At 42.5% G+C, this 19,055-nt stretch overlaps 1 protein-coding gene across 1 annotated transcript in view; it reads left to right on the top strand.

Moving 5' to 3' along the window:
* NEK7 (NIMA related kinase 7) overlaps positions 1-19,055 on the top strand; it is a 1,199,876-nt gene that overhangs the window by 760,363 nt on the left and 420,458 nt on the right. The gene's annotated exons all lie outside the window — the stretch shown is intronic.

Below are 19,055 nucleotides of genomic sequence, written 5' to 3'. Positions count from 1 at the left end.
CGTATGGAGGGTACCCATTTCCAATTTTGCCCCAAGTGCAACCGCAAGTACCCTTGGGTTGACAGACACGCCACCTGTAACCTCTGCTTGCCAAGGGACCACACCAAGGCAAACTGCAGAGCGTATAGCCGGTTCAAGGCTAAGACTCTAAAGGACCGTTCGACCAAACGTTGGGCCCACCACACCAGGCCATGGAAGCGGAGGGCACCTTCAGTGATGGCAGCGACGCCGTACTATCGGACGGCGAGGGCAACGTGGCGTAAAAAGACAGACAAGCGCAAGTCCCCGACCTCAGAAGGTTGTCCGGCAGCTATGAAGAACACACCCGGCGACATGAACGCTACCCACAACACTTGGAAAGAGGCACACAAAGAACGGTCCACCGAATCGGTGTCCTCTGGGCGTTCTCGGTCAAGATCGCCGCATGACACCAGGCAACCATCCACTGTTGCCAAGAGTGCCTAACTCACCAAAGTTATGGAGGTACGATCGTCGGAAGACGAGGCCGACCTCCATCCCCAAGCCGCAATCCAGGAGTCAGCGTCAGCAGACCCCTCGACGGCTGATCCCATATCCCAACGTCCTCACTCTAAGGTTAGGGACTCTACCCCCGAATCTCGGCGCCAGACGTCGAAAAGCTCTGAGAAGGTGAAAACGCCTGGGAAGCACTCTTCCACTCATGGGGAGGGGGGAAAACAGCAGAAGAAAAGATCTCAGCCTTCTTCTGCACCTCTGCTACATAAAGACAGTGCTAAGTCTTCTGATAAACGGCTAACCAAGACCCCTGCACAAACCCAGAAGTTCAGTCAGGTCATAGCAGGGAAACACTCCCAGGAAAGGGTTATCCCCAGCTCTAAAGAATGGTCCAGTGAGGATATAGACCGAGTTATGTCTAGAATGTCATCGCTAGCAGAGTTGTATGCCAAGAGCCCAGATCACTTTCTCTCCTATACCTCTGACGGGGCTACTCCCTCAGGGTCTAAGGACCAGCAACCCCCTGGTAAGAAACCTAGAGTTGAGACACCAACGCAAGGTCAGTCTTTTGAACCTTTCCATGTACAGCCATACACTCAGTATAGTGAGGATCCACTACAAGGTGAGGATCCAGAATTGGGAACGTTGGACGACCAAACTGGGGTGGACTACTATGGGGATGACGAGGACCAAGAGGAGGAGGAGGAGGAGGACGATGACCCAGAAGTCTACAGAGTAGACTCCCCGGTAGGCAAAGATCCTCACGTTACCGACTCTCCAATCGACAACCAACCTCTCCTAAATGAGGTTTTGTCTAGAGCGGCAGAACACTTCCGCATTGACACTCAGGGAGCACAGGAGGAGAGAGACTTTGCCGAAGAACTAGTGGGAGAAAAGAAACCCATTGCCCAGGCCATCCCTATTCTCAAGTCTATACAAAGGAGAATTGATCCTTCCCTTCTCAATCCTAACCTCACCAGGGCAGTAAACCCCATAATCAAAAAATTATTCTGGGCAGCCCTACCAGACCCGCTTTACATAAGGGGGCAACTGAAACCAGACTCCCTGGTAGTGACTAATATCCGGAATAGGGCGGGAACGCCCCTATCTTCGTCTGAGGCTCGCACTGACAAGGAGAGCAAGAATATCTACGGGTTGGGAAGGAAGATAGCCTCCACTTCCGCCTACCAGGCAAGGATTGCCAACTCCACCACTCTGCTGGCTAGTTACAACTGCCACCAGTGGGAGCAAGTTGCTGCACTCATCGACTCCTCACCGGAACCTTTAAAGGGCCAGTTGGCACAGGTTGCGTCGGAGGGGAGAGCCGTGCCCGGTTGCATCCTTAAGGCAACCTTTGATGCTGCGGATAACGCCAGCAGGCTAATAGCAGAGAGCACTGTCATTAAGAGGCATGCTTGGTTAAGACAGTCAGGTTTTAAACCCGAGACACAAGCATACTTAATCGACATGCCGGTGGAGCCTAATCTACTGTTTGGCAAGGCGGTAGAGGACGCATTAAAAAAAATGCCAAAGAGGAGTATGAGACTCTGAAATCCCTGGGACAGTTGACCAACAAACCCCCTAATCAAAGAGGGAATGGTAATTTCGTCGCCCACGCGGCCAAAATTCACAAAGAGGCTCCAACTATTCTAAGGGGCAGGGTACATCATGGGGTAACAACCAGCAGTCTACCCAGAGTTACAATAGGGGAAACAAGAGGGGCCGTCATAAGGGTAGAGGCAGCCCCAGCAGAGGCGGCACGCCTCCCGCAAAACAGTGACGCCGCGATCAGGGTCCCTTCCCACGCATCTCCAGTAGGGGAACGCGGTGTGCAGTCATAATGTCGACATCAATAATGTCGACAGTCAAAATGTCGACAAATTAATGTCGAAAAACAATAATGTCGACAAACAAAAATGTCGACATTTTTCGATATTTTTTCGAAATTTAATTTAGTGTATGCATAAATAAATAAATAAATATATATATGATGTGTTGAGTATGAGGGGTGGTTGGGGGTGTGTGGGGGGGGTGTTGGGTGAGGGGGGGTTGGGGGGGACCCCCCCCCATAGTAAATACAATTTTTATTTATTTAGTTATTGAATAAATAAATAAATAAATAATTGGTATGTGTTGAGTATGAGGGGTGAAAGGGTGGTTGGGGGGTGTGGGGGGGTGGCAGGGGGGTGAGGGGGGGTTGGGGGGGACCCCCCCCCATAGTAAATGATCCTTTTTTAGGTTATTTATTTATTGAATAAATAAATAATTGGTATGTGTTGAGTATGAGGGGTGAAAGGGTGGTTGGGGGGTGTGGAGGGGGTGGCAGGGGGGTGTTGGGTGAGGTGGTGATAGTTTTAAGGGTTTATAGTCATAATGTCAAAAAAAAAATGTCGACATTTTTTTTTCGAAAAAATGACTTTTTACATTATAAGTATAGGATGTCGACATTATTATTTTCGACATTTTTTTTTCGACATTTCTGTCTGTCGACATTTTTTTTTCGACATTATGACTATAAACCGGGGAACGCATTACCAACTTCACACAAACTTGGGAAGGGATCACATCAGACAGATGGGTGCTGTCCACAGTGTCTGCAGGATACTGCATAGAACTGTTAGAGCGTCCCCAAAACCACCCTCCATGTCAAAAAGTACATTCCTTGGACCACCAGAAGATCCTCCTCGAGGAGAGCGTCAATCTTCTAGCAAAGGACGCGATAGACCTCGTCCCGGGACACCAGGTAAACAAGGGTATTTATTCAACTTACTTCCTTGTGCCAAAAAAGATTTGACAATGCGCCCAGTATTGGACTTACGCCCTGCAAACAAGTATGTCATGAAAGATGCCTATTTTCATATTTCCATGTTCCCAGCGCCCAGAAGGTTCTTATGCTTCAAGGTGGACAGTCAGCACTATCAGTTCAAGGTGCTGCCCTTCGGTATAGCCTCGGCTCCAAGGGTATTCACCAAGGTTCTGGCGGCACCCCTACGCAGGGAGACAATCCCAGTGTACCCTTACTTGGACAACTGGCTCATCAAGGCGGAGACCCCAGTGATTTCAGTTCAAACATTCAGAGAACGATCGACCCCCTCTTCGAATTGGGTTTCTCCATAAACAAGAAAAAATCAAGCCTGGTGCCAAGCACCTCCAAACAGTTCCTAGGAGCTATACTAAACACTCAAGAGGGGTTGGCCTTTCCATCGGAGGAATCATTCGGAATCTACTACTGCAAATTCCTCTACGTCTGCCCGGTCGCCAGATAACGGTGCGCAAAGCGATGCGTTTGCTAGGCATGATGGCGTCATGTATTTACCTGGTCCCCCACGCGTGCCTGCGCATGCGTCCCATGCAAGAATGGTTGGCGAAACAGTGGTCTCTGGCAAAGTGGTCAGTGGGACGATCTAGTGGTCGTTTCGCCAACACTGGTACCAAGTCTTCAATGGTGGACAAGAGAAAACCTGTCAAAGGGGAAACCCTTTTACGATCCAGAAGTACAGGCTGTAGTCACTACAGATGCATCCCTGTCAGGGTGGGGAGCACACCTCCTTCACCACACAGCTCAGGGTCTCTGGTCTCACACAGTGGCCAATAATCATATCAATCTACTAGAGCTTCTGGCAACATTCAGAGTGGTTCGAGCCCCACCTGTTGAACCTGTCAATGCATATCTTAACAGACAGCACGACGACAGCGATGTTCTACCTAAACAAGCAGGGAGGGACTCGTTTGCCAAATCTGTCCAAGCTTGCCCAGAAAATCTGGATATGGGCACTCAGACGGAACATTTACCTGTCATCTCAACATGTTCCAGGCGATCTCAATTCACTAGCAGACGCCTTGAGCAGAGATCCTCTCCCAAGAGAACACGAGTGGTCTCTACACAGAGAAGTCGTAGAAGACATCTTCTCACAGTGGGGTTTCCCACTATGGACCTATTTGCCACAAGAGAAAACAGACAATGCCCAGACTTCGCATCCAGGTTTCCCCAGCCAGGTTCCAAGGGGAACACCCTGTGGATGAACTGGTCAGGGATGTTTGCTTACGCTTTTCCACCAACTCCTCTAATGAGGAAGGTGGTCAACAAGTTGCACAGAGAATTGAAGACGCTCATCCTAGTTGCTCCCATGTGGGTGAGACACCGTGGTTCCCAAACCTGCGCAGACTAGCAGCGTGCGAACCCATCAGACTCCCGTGCTGGTACAACCTACTATCCCAGCACCAAGGTCAAACCGTGCATCCTCAACCCAGCTCAATGAACTTGGCAGCATGGCTCCTGAAGTCATAGAGTTTGGACACCTCAACTTAACACAGAGGTGCATGGACATCCTAAAGGAATCTAGGAAGCCCAACACTAGGCACTGTTATTTTGAGAAATGGAAAAGATTAGTTATCTGGTGCCAGAATAAGCAAATCAACCCAATTGATTGCACTCCTTCCACTATTGTCACCTACACGCTCCACCTGCTGGACGCAGGGTTGGTATTTAATTCACTAAAGGTACACCTGGCAGCTCTGTCAGCATACACCACCTCCCATAACAAAGTATCGTGGTGGAAAGTACCAGTGGTTAAAGCCTTCACGGAAGGGGTAAAGAGACTCTACCCTCCAATTTCTAACCCACCACCAGTATGGGTTCTTAATGTGGTGCTGGCTAAACTCATGGGGCCCCCCCATTCGAGCCCATGCATAAAAGCAGTCTCAAACACCTGACATATAAAACTGCCTTCTTAGTAGCCATTACATCGATACGAAGGGTCAGTGAAATTCAGGCTCTGTCAGTGCAGGATCCTTTCTTTACTGTTCATAAAGATAAACTGGTTATACAAACACACCCTAGGTTTTCACCTAAGTTTATTTCTAAATTCCACGTGAACCAGTCCATTGAGCTTCTGGCTTTCTTCCAAGAACCCCAAAGCTCTGCTAAGGTACTACACACCCTAGATGTGCGTAGGGCGGTCCTATACTATGTAGACAAGACCAGGCCGCTAAGGAAAACAGACCAACTGTTTGTCTCCATAGCTACAGGCAGAGAGGGAGATCGCGTCTCTAAAGGTGCCATCTCTAAGTGGATTATAAATTGTATCCAACTGTTACTCCCTTTCTGAAAAAACGCTCTTTCACACCAAGAGCCCACTCTACAAGAGGCATTGGGGCCACTCTGGCTTTCATTGCAAATGTCCCCCTTGACACCATTTGCAAAGCAGCTACTTGGAGCTCTATTCACACCTTTACTCAGCAGAACTGCATTGACACTCATTCCAAGACAGATACTCAAGTGGGGCAAGCGGTTCTTGACATTTATTTGCTCATGAACCTTCTCACATCCCACCTCCTTCTTCTAACACTGCTTGCTAATCTATGCACAGCATGTGATCTAAGCAGATTCCACAAGCCTCAAGCCTCAGAAGGGATACATTACTCACCGTAATCGTATTTCTGATGTTTGTCTCTGCTTAGATTCACATGCAACCCACCCTTCCTCCCCTCTGAGCGAAGGCGCATGAATGCTTGTAGTCTTATCTTTCTATCTATCTGCTTGGATAATCTGTACTCACGCTACTCCTCATGCTGCCTCATGTCAGACGAAATACAATCTGAGGGTCCTAGACGAGTGATGGATCATGGGGTACAGTGGACGTCACACTAGGGATAGTATTACTGACACGCCCTGTGTCGACGCCCATTTTCGAATTTTGAAAAACAAATTGTAATACTAAGCAGCTTCCACTAGATGTCGGCCTATGCACAGCATGTGAATCTAAGCAGATACAAGCATCAGAAATACGATTACGGTGAGTAATGTATCCCATATATTCACTAAAAAAACTTTATTAAGGGGACATTGTGGTTAAGTTGTGCTACTAAAAACCTGTGAAATTTACTAAATAAACTTTAGAAACGTGACATTATGGTTCAAAGTAAAACCAAAAAACCCTGAAATTCGCCAGCTATGGTAGGCTAAGCCACCATACCTGCCCGCACCACTGTGCACTGCTAACACTAACACCCAGGACATGAAAGATGGCATTACAAATGTCATTGATGACATCACTGACGATATCACATATATCACGTCTTGCCTCATTTTCGTTCGCAAAAACTACGGAAAAATAGGATTTCTGGTTATAATCCGGCCCGCCTAAACAAAATCCTTTTTCAAGATTGCCATCATCGAAAGGAAAGGCGGTTGTTACCTACATGGGCCGTCTTCATTTTCCATGGCAGCAAGCTAAAAGCAAAAGTACGTGGCGAGACGCAGAACCTGTACATAAACATAAAGCGAATACAAAGCAAAATCCTTTTTCAAAATGGCCACCATAGAAAGGGAAAGCGGTTGTTACATACATTGCCCCTCTTCGCTTTCCATGACAACCTCCAAAAAGCACCAGTATGTGCCATGTGGCAGAACCTGTAAATAAACATACAGCGACGTATAATGTGGTACCTTACATATCGAAATAATAAACGAGATTTTAAAAGAAAATGTTAACATTTAAGAATTTGTAAAGTACTTTTATTTAACAAACAACTGTCAGAGACCAACGGACTAATCCCATTTCCAAATAAATTGTTACAATGGGTCTAATGGCAACATTGACAATGTTTATGGTGAGACACGCTGTCCTTTTCGCATACACAAATTATGCATTTCTGTGAAAGCAACCGCTTTGTTTGCACAGGTATTTGCAATACGGCGCCATGACCGTTGCCTTACACCATCATAAATGACGTTACGTCACTCCTAATTGCGAGTTCAGCATAGGGACAGAGGGGGCCAGGCCTGTCATCCCATAACATTATAATGGACAGGCAGTTGGTCACAAGCAGTTACATCTGGCGTGGAAAGAAGCCGTCACTTGGTAATAGGAAACCATGGCAAGCACAGTACTGCAATATGTAGGTAGGGGGAAAATGTAAGAGAAAATCTGTGTCAATAACCAACCTTTAGAAAAACATTTCAAAACAGACACAAACATTGGGGAAAAGTAGTACACAAATGGAAGTGGACAAACATGAGATTTTAAGGAATTATTGGCGTTGACCATGGGTACATATAGTGCAAGCCTACAAAGGCCGAGAAACAGCAGTCGCCGTAAGGGTTAAAGAAACGTCAACTACACAGTGAGAGGCTAATTAAATTATGAAGGCAACATGAATGGGCAGGTAAAAAAAATGACTTGTCTTAATGTTACGCAAGACCAAAAAAACGTGCAAACTGATAGACAAAACTATGTGGGCAAGCATAACATTTGAAAGAAGAAGAAATAACAGTCAACAAGTGAGACTCTACTCATAGCCTTCAGACTCCAACAACGTGCACTCTCTGTGATTGAGTGAAAAATATAACTGCACAAAAAAATAATACTTGAGTTACATTGTCACAATTAGTGTTGGGTAATATAAAAATAAAACGCGGTTCGGTGTACAGTCGTCAAAATTAAACTTACATGATCTCGACAGCACTCCATTGCTTTTCACAAAGACAGACAGCGAAGTGTTCGCAGCAAAGAATCTTTGTGAACTGATATTTCATGTTTCTTACAAACGATTTTAAAACATAACCTTACCAAATGATATGTTTTTCCAAGCTCTCATTCCTTGCATAGCTTTTGAAGTTTCCCTTTTGCTCAAGGTCAAAAAACAATAGCACCTTATGGATTGACTTGGATGCGTGGGCCTACTGAGCTTGCAACCAAAAAAGCAAATGAACTGACCTTCACTCAGAAGGCAAATAAAATCTCACTTTGCAACAACATATGACAATCCAATCATGAGACGCTCTACTCCCATACGCCTCCAGAACCACTGTTTCCAACAAATACTCCAGGTGGCGGGCTAAGAATTCAAAATGTAGGACGCCAGTCTGACTTCAATATTAATCTGAAAACATTGTAACACAGACGCAGGCATTGGGCGCCGTACATTGAGCAACAACTTTCACTTTAACGTATGAATCTGGTAGCGAGAACACACCACTTTTTGCGTTTGCGCTGCCACTTTCCATCCCAAGCCAATTAAAGCTCACCTTCGGAAACAGTAATTCATAAGTATAACAAGTCCATAGGTGTCTTGTTTTGTATGTGTTACCGGCGATGTCCGTGCACACCAAAATATGGACGTAAAATTGAGGTGGCAGCGAAGAAATGTGACGCACTTCACGCTGTTCCACAGCCAATCAGTGAAAACGCCACATGTCCGCAGACATGACGCTACGGATTAGCCAATCGATTTCTTGTCCGCGGAGCAAACGGGGAAGTGTGACATAGATATCACTAAATTTTTCTGACCTACTTTTTGATCGTTTTAAAGGAAACTACTGGACGGATTTTCATCAAATTTACAAAACCACGCTTTCAGGACCAAGCCGCTGCCCCTGCTGCAAATCTGGGGAAAATACGTCCAGCGGTTTGGCCTTTAGGCATGCACAAAGTTTTTCCCCCATTCAGTCTATGGAAAAAAGACATTTTGGGACCCCCCCCTATAACTTCCCCCCCTTAGACCAAACATCACCAAACTTTGCAAAAAAATTCAGAGTGGCCCATATACTTTTTTGGGAAAGTTTGGTGTGGATTCGTCCAAGGGAGCGGAGTTATAAGGTGCCCAAAAAGCAACTTAACCATAACTACACAGCCACTACCGTGGCTGTGTAAAATACACACACACACACACACACACACACACACACACACACACACACACACACACACACACACACACACACACACACACACACACACACACACACACACACACACACACACACACACACACACACACACACACACACACACACACACACACACACACACACACACACACACACACACACACACACACACACACACACACACACACACACACACACACACACACACACACACACACACACACACACACACACACACACACACACACACACACACACACGAGAAAAGCATTGGTCTGCTGGGGAGGGTGGATATTGTATAGTTTCTCAGTTTGCTGGTTCTGCTATGAGCATTGGTCACCTAGGAGGGAACATTGTACTGTATAAATATATCTTTTTTATTTTGAACTTTGTGTTTTCCAGTTTCTTGCAAAATGTTCACACTTTTTTAAATACATTTAAGAATGCTTCACAACACAAAATGTATTAAACTTCATGCCATACAAACTTATTACACCTACAAACAATTTTCATTTAAAATCCTTAAAATGTTTTGCCATAGTCTAGTTAATGCTAAAATTAATTGTTTCTTCCTAAAATACACCTTTGCCAAAGCTCATTAGTATCGATCATTTTAACCAGCTGCACGCAGGAGGTCAACAAGTGTTGAGCAGTCTCAAATTCCTATTTATTTTTACATATTCTGCAATATCTTTTGTCAAGACCTAGTCTCGCCCCAATTACATTTAAACAAGAAATTAAGTTTAATCTTGTGTACATGAAAATGCATCTAAATTTTCAATCTGGGAAAATTATTAAGTATAGTTGGGAACACATAAATGTATAGCCCACCTGGTCTGGAATACAGTATGCTTTTAAGATAGGTGGCCAAAACTCTCCCACCAATCACACTCCATGCCTTTTTTGTTCATTCTCTTAGTCACAACTGTAATTATGTCATTTTCCTTTATCAGTCAATCCTCTTAAAACAATGAGCTATTAATTTCATTAAATTCATTAATCGCTCTACAGGTGTGACTTTTCATGATTAACCGTACGAGTGCTCAAAGAGGACTTTCTGAGCAATAACAAGCTTTCAAATGTAATGAACCCCAGTACAACATCAGGGCTTGGACAGGAACACATTGAAGGAGTCCAAGAACTGCTCTCCATACCTTGCATTCTATCGTATTCAACCAAACGCTGTGGGTCCACCACTGGCTCCAAGGCCAAGGCCATATACAATTGTGGGGAATACGCTTTGTTTGTATGCAAGGATGATCGCTTGAAGACTATATCCAGCAGAGATATTAAGACTTTTCTTTACCGCCAGAAGTAGTGCCATAGCTTTGGCAAACTTCCTGTCTAACCAATCAGACTCCTTGATGTCCTCATTCTTTATGGTAGCCCTCAGGTAATCATAGAAAGTATTTTTTTTAATCTGTTAATTACCTATGTGCCATGCTGTTTTTTTATATCTAATGTTGCCAAAACACATTAACTTTAAACCTCAAGTGATTCAAAGTGACATATTTGTGCAGCGCTACCAGATTACGTGCCATTCCCATAGCAGTATGGTAAAAAATGACAACATCGTATGCACAAGCAATCCACTGTATGTGTTCCTGTCCCAGTTTAGGGGGGAAATGATTAACACCACTTATAGTACAGGAATGATAGGCGATGAATAAGTTAAAACGTATCCCTGCTTCAATCCCACTCTAATGGGGGAATCTCTAGACAAGTTTCCTTCACCGTCCAATCTGAATTGATGTCTGATTATATAATCCTATAATCATACATAGCACACTTTTTCCCATAATAACATTTTATTTATAGTATCAAATGCCATTGAAAAATCAACATATAATACATATAACGGCAGAGCATCCTTTTGAACAGCATTATTTTTCAGCATATTCAAAATAAGGATATTTTGTGATGTAGCTGCTCCTTCTTAAAACAAGTCTGAAAATCATTTAGAATACTTTCTCTGTTGTCCAATTCTTCAGTACCTTTGGTATTAAGTTAGCAAAGATATTTCTAGCAAAAAATGCGAAGGCTAATAGCCTATCATTTCTAGGTTTACTACGGTCAACTTTTTTAATCACAGGGATTAAAATAGATTTTTTCCAGGATTTATGGAGTTCTGCATATATTGTTAAACATGCAACAGAGCAAATAAGCCCTATTTCTTTTAAATACAGCATTGGCCAATCCACCAGAGAATTGGTAAGGTGAGATATATACATTTCCAATATGTCTACTGAGATCTCAGATAACCAAATATTAGGGGCCCTAACTTATACCACATCTTTACCTGTTGCCCCTGTGTAACGTGCAATCAATAGGATTAACCCATAGTGATTCGCTCACTGGGTAAATTTGTTTATACTTTCCTTTGCCTTTATATGTAGTAACCCCTTAAGTGCTAAGGACAAGTATTCTAGTCCTTTTTGCATAGACTTGATTAAAGCTCAGCAGTTAGACTCCAGAATTTCTGAACATTATTGGTACATAATATTTTAATCATAAATTCACCCTGTGCATTTATTATAGTATCCATATGCTACTTTAAACAATTATATTTCCCTTTAATTCTTTTAATTGTTGCTCTTTCTTCAGCAACATTTGGGTTCTACAAGCCTGTCCGATTCTCATATTATGCTTATGACCCACTATAACTTTAGCATGTATTTTACCCTTGGGCTTACCCAAACAACTTTAGTGAGTACCAACAAGTCTACATTTTCCAATGATTATTTTTATACTGTACACCAACTCATCTGGATTAGGTAGCTCCAAATCTAGAAGCTCACCCTTGATTTTCTCCTTATGTGTACATGATTTCAAGATTTTATTTCCAACAAACAGATTCTGTTGCCGGTCTGATTAATTCTGGTAGAGTCAACTATTTTAATTTGGCAGGAACCATTCCAAACAATTTTGAGTGACAAACCATGTTCACTAAAGTCATTTGGGATTCTTTCAAATGTTCTGATCTATTTTCAGCTGATATGAACAAAAATATTCAATTGTTGCTAGTTTAGTGCCCATTTTCCAGGTGAAATTGCCGGGAATATCCCCTTCTGTTCAATCATTCGTCATAATCTGCCCCCAGTCATATGTAAACTCCAACCAGAATTTCCCTTGCTTATTTCCCATCACTTGTTTCATATCGTGCGCCTTGAAACACTTTTTGCTGTTTTAGGTGCATTATAAATACCCAATAAATAAAATAAAAATATCAGCTGGAGAAATAATGTATATATTGCTACTTTTCCACTAGCCTAATGTATCTGTGCAGTGGGTGTTTAAATCCCCTCCCAAAATCACAAATTCATTCTTAATTGATTTGTCTTCCTATCATTGTTTCATGTATGCAGTTCATCTTAATATCAGTACTGGAACGACGCAGGGGGGGGTTGTATATATTTATTATTATTTTTGTTTCAACCTTAACAATTTCAGTGGTAATCTCAGCCATAAGTAAATATTTGCTATCTTTACTAGCTTAATTTCTTGTAAGGGGTAAGTCGTTTTTTGCACTAATGAGCAGACCCCCTTGGGGTCTACCACACTTACCCTTTATGTCACATTTTCAATGACCGAATATCCATCAGAGCTTATTTGTTCCATCAATCGGCTTTCTCTTCTGGAATCATGAGCATTTCAGGAGCTAATATATATTCTAAACCCTTCTTGCTCTTGTATAATGTCTTACCCCCTGGTGTTCCATGTCCTCAAAATAGTATTTATTCAGGGATAAGGCATCCTGTAACCATGGCCATTCATTATGAGCTATTGTTCTTTCCTTACTTTGCCTATTAATATCTTTAAAAGTCACTTTCTACCTGTATTTGAACAATTTTCAGAATTGCAATGAACTTTAGTAGTGATGGTATAGAAGAAAATAGATGTAGTATATGTGCACGATTTAGGGGGTCTATGATTTTCCACTTGGAATATGTTTATAATGCTAAATGTTTTAGAATAAGGAATGCACTTGTTCCTCATAGGGGCATGCAATATATCCTTGTTTCATCTCATAAATGTGGTCACATTATTGCCTCCTTGTTGTTTTTGCATATTTTGCAAGTCCACCTCATTTTCAGGTATTTGGTTAAGATCTGAAAATAGACTTATATGGGAGGTGTTGCTGTTGGAATTTCAACTGGCAACTCTTCGCTCAGGCTGCAAATATTGCTCAAATCCTCTTCTCTATTGGATTGGGCCTCTATTCTAGTTACTCGGTTATCCATGAGTCTTTGAGATTTATCACCACCTTCTTATTTCTCTTAGCTTTCTTGATGGTAGGGAGTGGTTCTAGAAGAAAATGTTCATCCATCTCTACTGTTTCGAAATTCTCAATATTTGAGACCCTCAGTGGCTTCGGATGTTTGATTCTTTTAGGGTTCCTAGTCAGAGGTTTGTTCTTCCTTTTTCGTATTGTTCTTGGTTGTATTGTTATTTATTGAGTCTGATATACCCTATACATTTTATACCTCAGTAGGGGAGTATCTAGGCACCTCCTGGGCTTCAATATCCGGAGTAGCTACCTTATCGACTATAACAACTGATTTGGAAATCCCCTTACAGTGAGTCAGGGGTCCAGTATGAGTTATGTGATTAATTGCTTTGTGGCATAGTTTTTATCCTGTCCCGTATCTCCATCACCACATTTCTTTGATAATTTAGTCAGGTATCTTTACATAATTTAAACAGGGCTTTCCCCATTGACTCAAAGAGCAAATGGAGCTCTGGCTTTTATTACTGCCAAAACTTTAAATGATAGAAAAAGGCAAGTGTGTTGAATCTCTACTGTCATCCTGGACAGGCATGATGGGGGGGGGACTCACCTAGCGGTTTATCAGAAGAGTCCCTCATACTGGATTCAAATCTAGGATTTAAGTCAGTATGCTCGTGTCAATTTCAGTCATTAATAAGTGGCAAGCGGGTCTTTGCGGTGGGAACATCACTGATGCCATTGAGATCACTCTGCAAAGAATAGCAGAACACCTATAAAGAATTGTCTACAATCTCCTCAGGAGAGGTAACAAGCTTTACTGCGGGTGTGTCCTGTTCTTTGGAATATTTAGGGATATAAGCAGTGATTTTGTATTTAATTAACTTTAATATATCAATTTACACCCCAGCCAGTTCCCCTACACTATTGATGCCATATCCGAATCTGCACATCTGATAATTAGGGCCTGATGTACAGTGTTTGTGCATAAAGCATTTACATTAATGTAGAATGCTTTACTGTGATGGAGCCCTTATTTTATATATTGTTAATTGACTACAGGGAAAAAAAAAGCTAGCATCACAATCTTTTTCTTGTGGAGCGCCTGCCTGCTACGGGTGTAGTCAGGTTTTCTTGACCAATTAGCTCCCAAGACACTAATTGGGTAGTATTGTAAAACCAAACGTCTGTCACATAAAGGATTATTATAATAAGGGGGAGGGGCATTGTGAGATCATAGGGGAGGGAACTAACCCACAGCTCATGCAGCTGCTCGCATCCCAGACAAGTGTTCTTATCTCTGGTCCAACATTTATTTGGCAATTAACCCTTACCTGTGCCTGAGCTCATATCAACCTACCCACAACTCAAGTGCATTGTGGACAGTGGATGCATGTGTCATCCATGTTGCATGACAAGGAGACACACCTAATGACAAAACAGTAGTGCCTTCACAGCTGTATATGAGTTGTTTTGGGGGCACACTAGTGGCAATATTTGTGGATGGAATAGTTGTTCCAGGCGAGAAAACAGTAAGATATGCGGTGCAGTACTATGAAGGCACAAACTCAACACTAGAGATTGTCCCAGTTGGCATGAGATGACGGGATGCTACATAACATCATTGGCATTTTGAGCTCCTAATGGAGATTGGAAAGAGCTTTGAAAAATGAATTTGAAGTCTGTGTCGTCCGGTGAAAGGTGATGTTGTCAGTATATTGATAATTTATTAGGTTACTGTTTTTAAAAATGATTTTGATTAAATAAGTCATGATTCTTAAATCTCCCAGCGTCAGTACTCATTGGGCACTATTTTAGCATGTCTTGCATTAGGTGTAGAAGTGGAAGGGGAAGGTCTGCTCTGCTCATGCATTATATGCATCACTCTCAACCCAAAGTTGTATTGGGCATTGAAACGTTCCTCCAACTGTAACTTTCTATTAACAGGCATTATGCTGGTGAGATTATTATGAGCTCTTTTAATTGTGTTAGAGTTCAACAAGTTAGTATTTCACAAGAGAGTTTACGTACAACAATTTGAAAACATCATACATAGTGAAGCATAATTAATCAGAAGAAAATGCAGTAAGACTAATGTTCACATTTAAGTCAAATGAACATTAAAAGAATCAAACTCCTACTTAGGCCTCATAAGAAATAATTCCACTACAAAAGGAACAGTTGCAAATCTCCTGGGCCTATCTGATAAGGTTTCCTGCCATGCAGCTTTGCTCGACAAAAGTCTAAAATCCTTAATCGGAGGACCAAAGAAATGATGCTGCAAATCTGTAAACCTTGACATTCAAAGAGCACATGTTGTATGTTTCTGTTAGTGACATCACAACAATGGCAACATATTCTTATATCCCTCTGTTTTCAATCTTGCCTCTCATTTGTAGGGAAAAGACTAAAGCATAATCTGTTAATTGAGAATGCCAAAATGCACTAGGAAATTTAAATGAATAGTTTTGGAATAGTATTAATGATTTCACGTCAACAAGGATCTGAGAAAACAGCTTGTGCTTTTTTCACCTCATCCATTGCATTAATCCAATCAAATTCCCATAGCTTTTTTTCAGTTTCCCAGGATTCATTGTCATCTCGATGTGTGCTCCAATTTCCTCTAGCAGTGCTAAACAATGGGTTATCCACTTGTTAAAAATGACTCTTGATTTTTGCTTCTTAAGTAACTTCAGCACCCACCACATTGAATTTTCTTGTGCATTTTCTATATTAGAAAAAATGCTCAATCTTTTCCAGTTCATAATCGCTTCTAATGATGGCAATTCTAACTCATACCTAATTATGGAATTTGGAACAATCTTGGGTAATCTGAGGATCTGTTAACCAAAAATGCCCTCCAATCTTACCCTATTCAAATTCTCTTTAATTAATATCCCCTTTGCACCATATGTTAAGGTAGGCACAACTTTCTTTTTGTAAAATTTCAAAACTGAGACCAGGATAGCTGACCATATTTCCCATTTATGATTGTAGCAACCTGTGCAGCAAGAAATATGGCTTTGGATTTCAAAACATTCAGCAATTAATTTTTATCTGCATCAGTAAATGAGCAGAAGCGCAGATATGTGAAAGCGGGACCCTTTCTAATTCGTTCGCGTTCACATACCATTTAAAATGTATATATGATTTTTTCCCTTCGTGATTTCAGAATTAAAAAGTGTGCTTTTTTTATATTTAGAATTAAATCATTGTTATGAGCATAAGTCTCCAAAGCCCAGAGTTCGCACTGTAGGCCTATCGGCGTGAGATAAAGTAATGCTACGTCATCTGCAAATAGCAGCAAATGTATTATAGCTCAGGCTAGACGCAGAGAGAAAGTATGATTCTGTTCTAAGCATTGACCAATATCTGAGATAAAGAGGTTGAAAGAAGTGGGGCTAAAACACAGCCCTGTTTGTGCCCTCTATTGGTTCTAATGGGTGCTGATAGGAGACCCTGTCTATTCAATCTGTCCTTTACTTGAGTATAACGCTATGATCAAATTAAAAAGGCCTAAAGGACAGCCCCAGTAAAATAGTTTTCGCCATAATAAGTGTTAAATGCCATTGTGTAGTCAACAAAGGCAATATAGACTGGTTTATGTTTGATAATTGCTCTTCTTTGAGGAGATTCAGCACAATGCCGTTTTACAAGTGCCCTTGACTCGTTTGGATCTGAATTGATATTTGTCCATTCTGTTTGATGCACAATTCCATAGGGACAATTCTCTTCATAAAATGGACACAAAAACGTTTGTGGGAATGTCTAAAAGGGCGATTGCTAGCCGGTTGGTTTTCCCCTTTTTAATAATTGCTCCCATGATAAAGAGTAACAATGAAGGAATCATTCTACTGGTAAGCACTTTCTTAAAGATGTTGAACCAAAAAAGAGGATTTCCCCTTAAAGGTAAAATTTGATAGCCGCCAAGCCTGGGAGCATGCGAGCACTTACTGCGAGGTTTTAACGTTTCTATGTCTGCTATACCAAAGGCTATGTCCCAGAATTCCCGTGTAGGAATCATACAAGGTGGATTAAGTCCACTTGTTTTAGTATATATGGCCGGAAAGTACTCAACCCAGCTGCCTTTGGAGATTGGGTTGAGTTGAGAAGCTGCCTGATGCTTCTCATTGAAGTTAATTAAATTCCAAAAATCCCTAGAGTTCTTAACCACCATCACGCTAAGCATGTTTCAAGCATCTTTCTGGAGTAGAATGTGTCTATATTGCCACAGCCAATTTTTATACTGACGTTTGAGAGACTTGTGTAGGGAAATCCAATTCCCAGGCAAACTGCGTAAATTTAAACACAATTGTCTTTAACGTGCACATATTGTAGGATTTTAACTATGATTGTTAATAAGCCTCTTTTTCAAATTTTGGGGTATTTCATTATAGAGATCCTTTAGAACCTCTGTATATGATGTATTTTTAAAATTATTTTCAATGTAGATGTTGCTGATTAAGTGCATTAGCCCAGCATTAAAGGTAGACACATTTCAGGCATTCCACACAAATCTATTGGCCCCAATGTTGATTGCTAGCTCAGTGATAGTAAGATTTGTCTCTAGGGGCGATTGTAATACTACCTTTCATAGCCCCAGAAAAAGGTCAGTGCTCCTCTTAGCAGCTCCGCTGCGAGGGGATCTACATGCAGAGGTCCTAACAGCTGATCTGCTTTGTTTTCGATCATCTGTTTCCATCGATTCATTATCCGCGTGCTACACGGCACCTAAGATGGCCGCTGACATCACCATGATGACCGGAGATTCCCTGCAGTCCGTGAACATCACCGCCGCCGAGTCCTTATTCGCTCCCCCGACTTGCCTGCCCCTCCCCCCTGCTTTAAATGGAGGTGGAGTGAGCCGTGAGGCAAAGCCTGGAGAAGAAGGCCGCAGAAAAAGGCTAGCGCTCCTCTTAGCAGCTCTTCGCTGCTCGCAGACTGCCGCCTGCCACGAAACGCTGCCCGCTCCCGAAGGTGAGGAGACATCCAAACCATTGCAGCCCCACTCACTCATATCTAGACGCGAACGTCTACGTGCACGCACACACACAGCTCCACTGATCTCCATACCACCACCCATGAGCACACGTAATGCTTTCCTGCAGACCAGAACCAAGAAAGCTTCTCATAGCTCAGACTCTCCCACTAATGCTGACTCTAAATCCCACAAACTGCATATCACCATGAACACGAGTCTCCCTAGCGAGCACTGCACTGACCGCTATGTCACTGCATCAATGTCTGCGACCCCAGAAAATGGGACCCCCACTACTGTAAATGCGAATACTGCTACTCCCATTCTTCTACCTCATCCATGCAATGTATTGATGTGAATGCTACCCTGCCTGTGTCTATGACCCCAGCAAATGAGACTCCTACAATAGCAACTACTTTCACCCCTGAACCCCACCTCAAATGTGCCCTAATCAACGCCCGGTCCATCAACGCCTACCCCCTAGAAATCCATGACCTCATTACCACCCATGATCTAGATCTCCTTTTGCTCACTGAAACCTGGCTACATGAAGCCTCAGGCCCAGCATTATCCCTCGCACTCCCACCAGGCTATGCTGTCACCAGACAAGATCGCCCAACCATAGGTGGAGAAGTTGCACTAATGGCCAAAGGCTCATCACCATCCGAAAGATTGACAAATCTATCAACAGCGATGATCTCAAACTA

This window comes from Ambystoma mexicanum, chromosome 1q (assembly GCF_040938575.1).
Source record: "Ambystoma mexicanum isolate Mex_15411 chromosome 1q, UKY_AmexF1_1, whole genome shotgun sequence".
NCBI classification, from domain to species: Eukaryota; Metazoa; Chordata; class Amphibia; order Caudata; family Ambystomatidae; genus Ambystoma; species Ambystoma mexicanum.
This window is presented reverse-complemented; position numbering and strand designations above follow the sequence as displayed.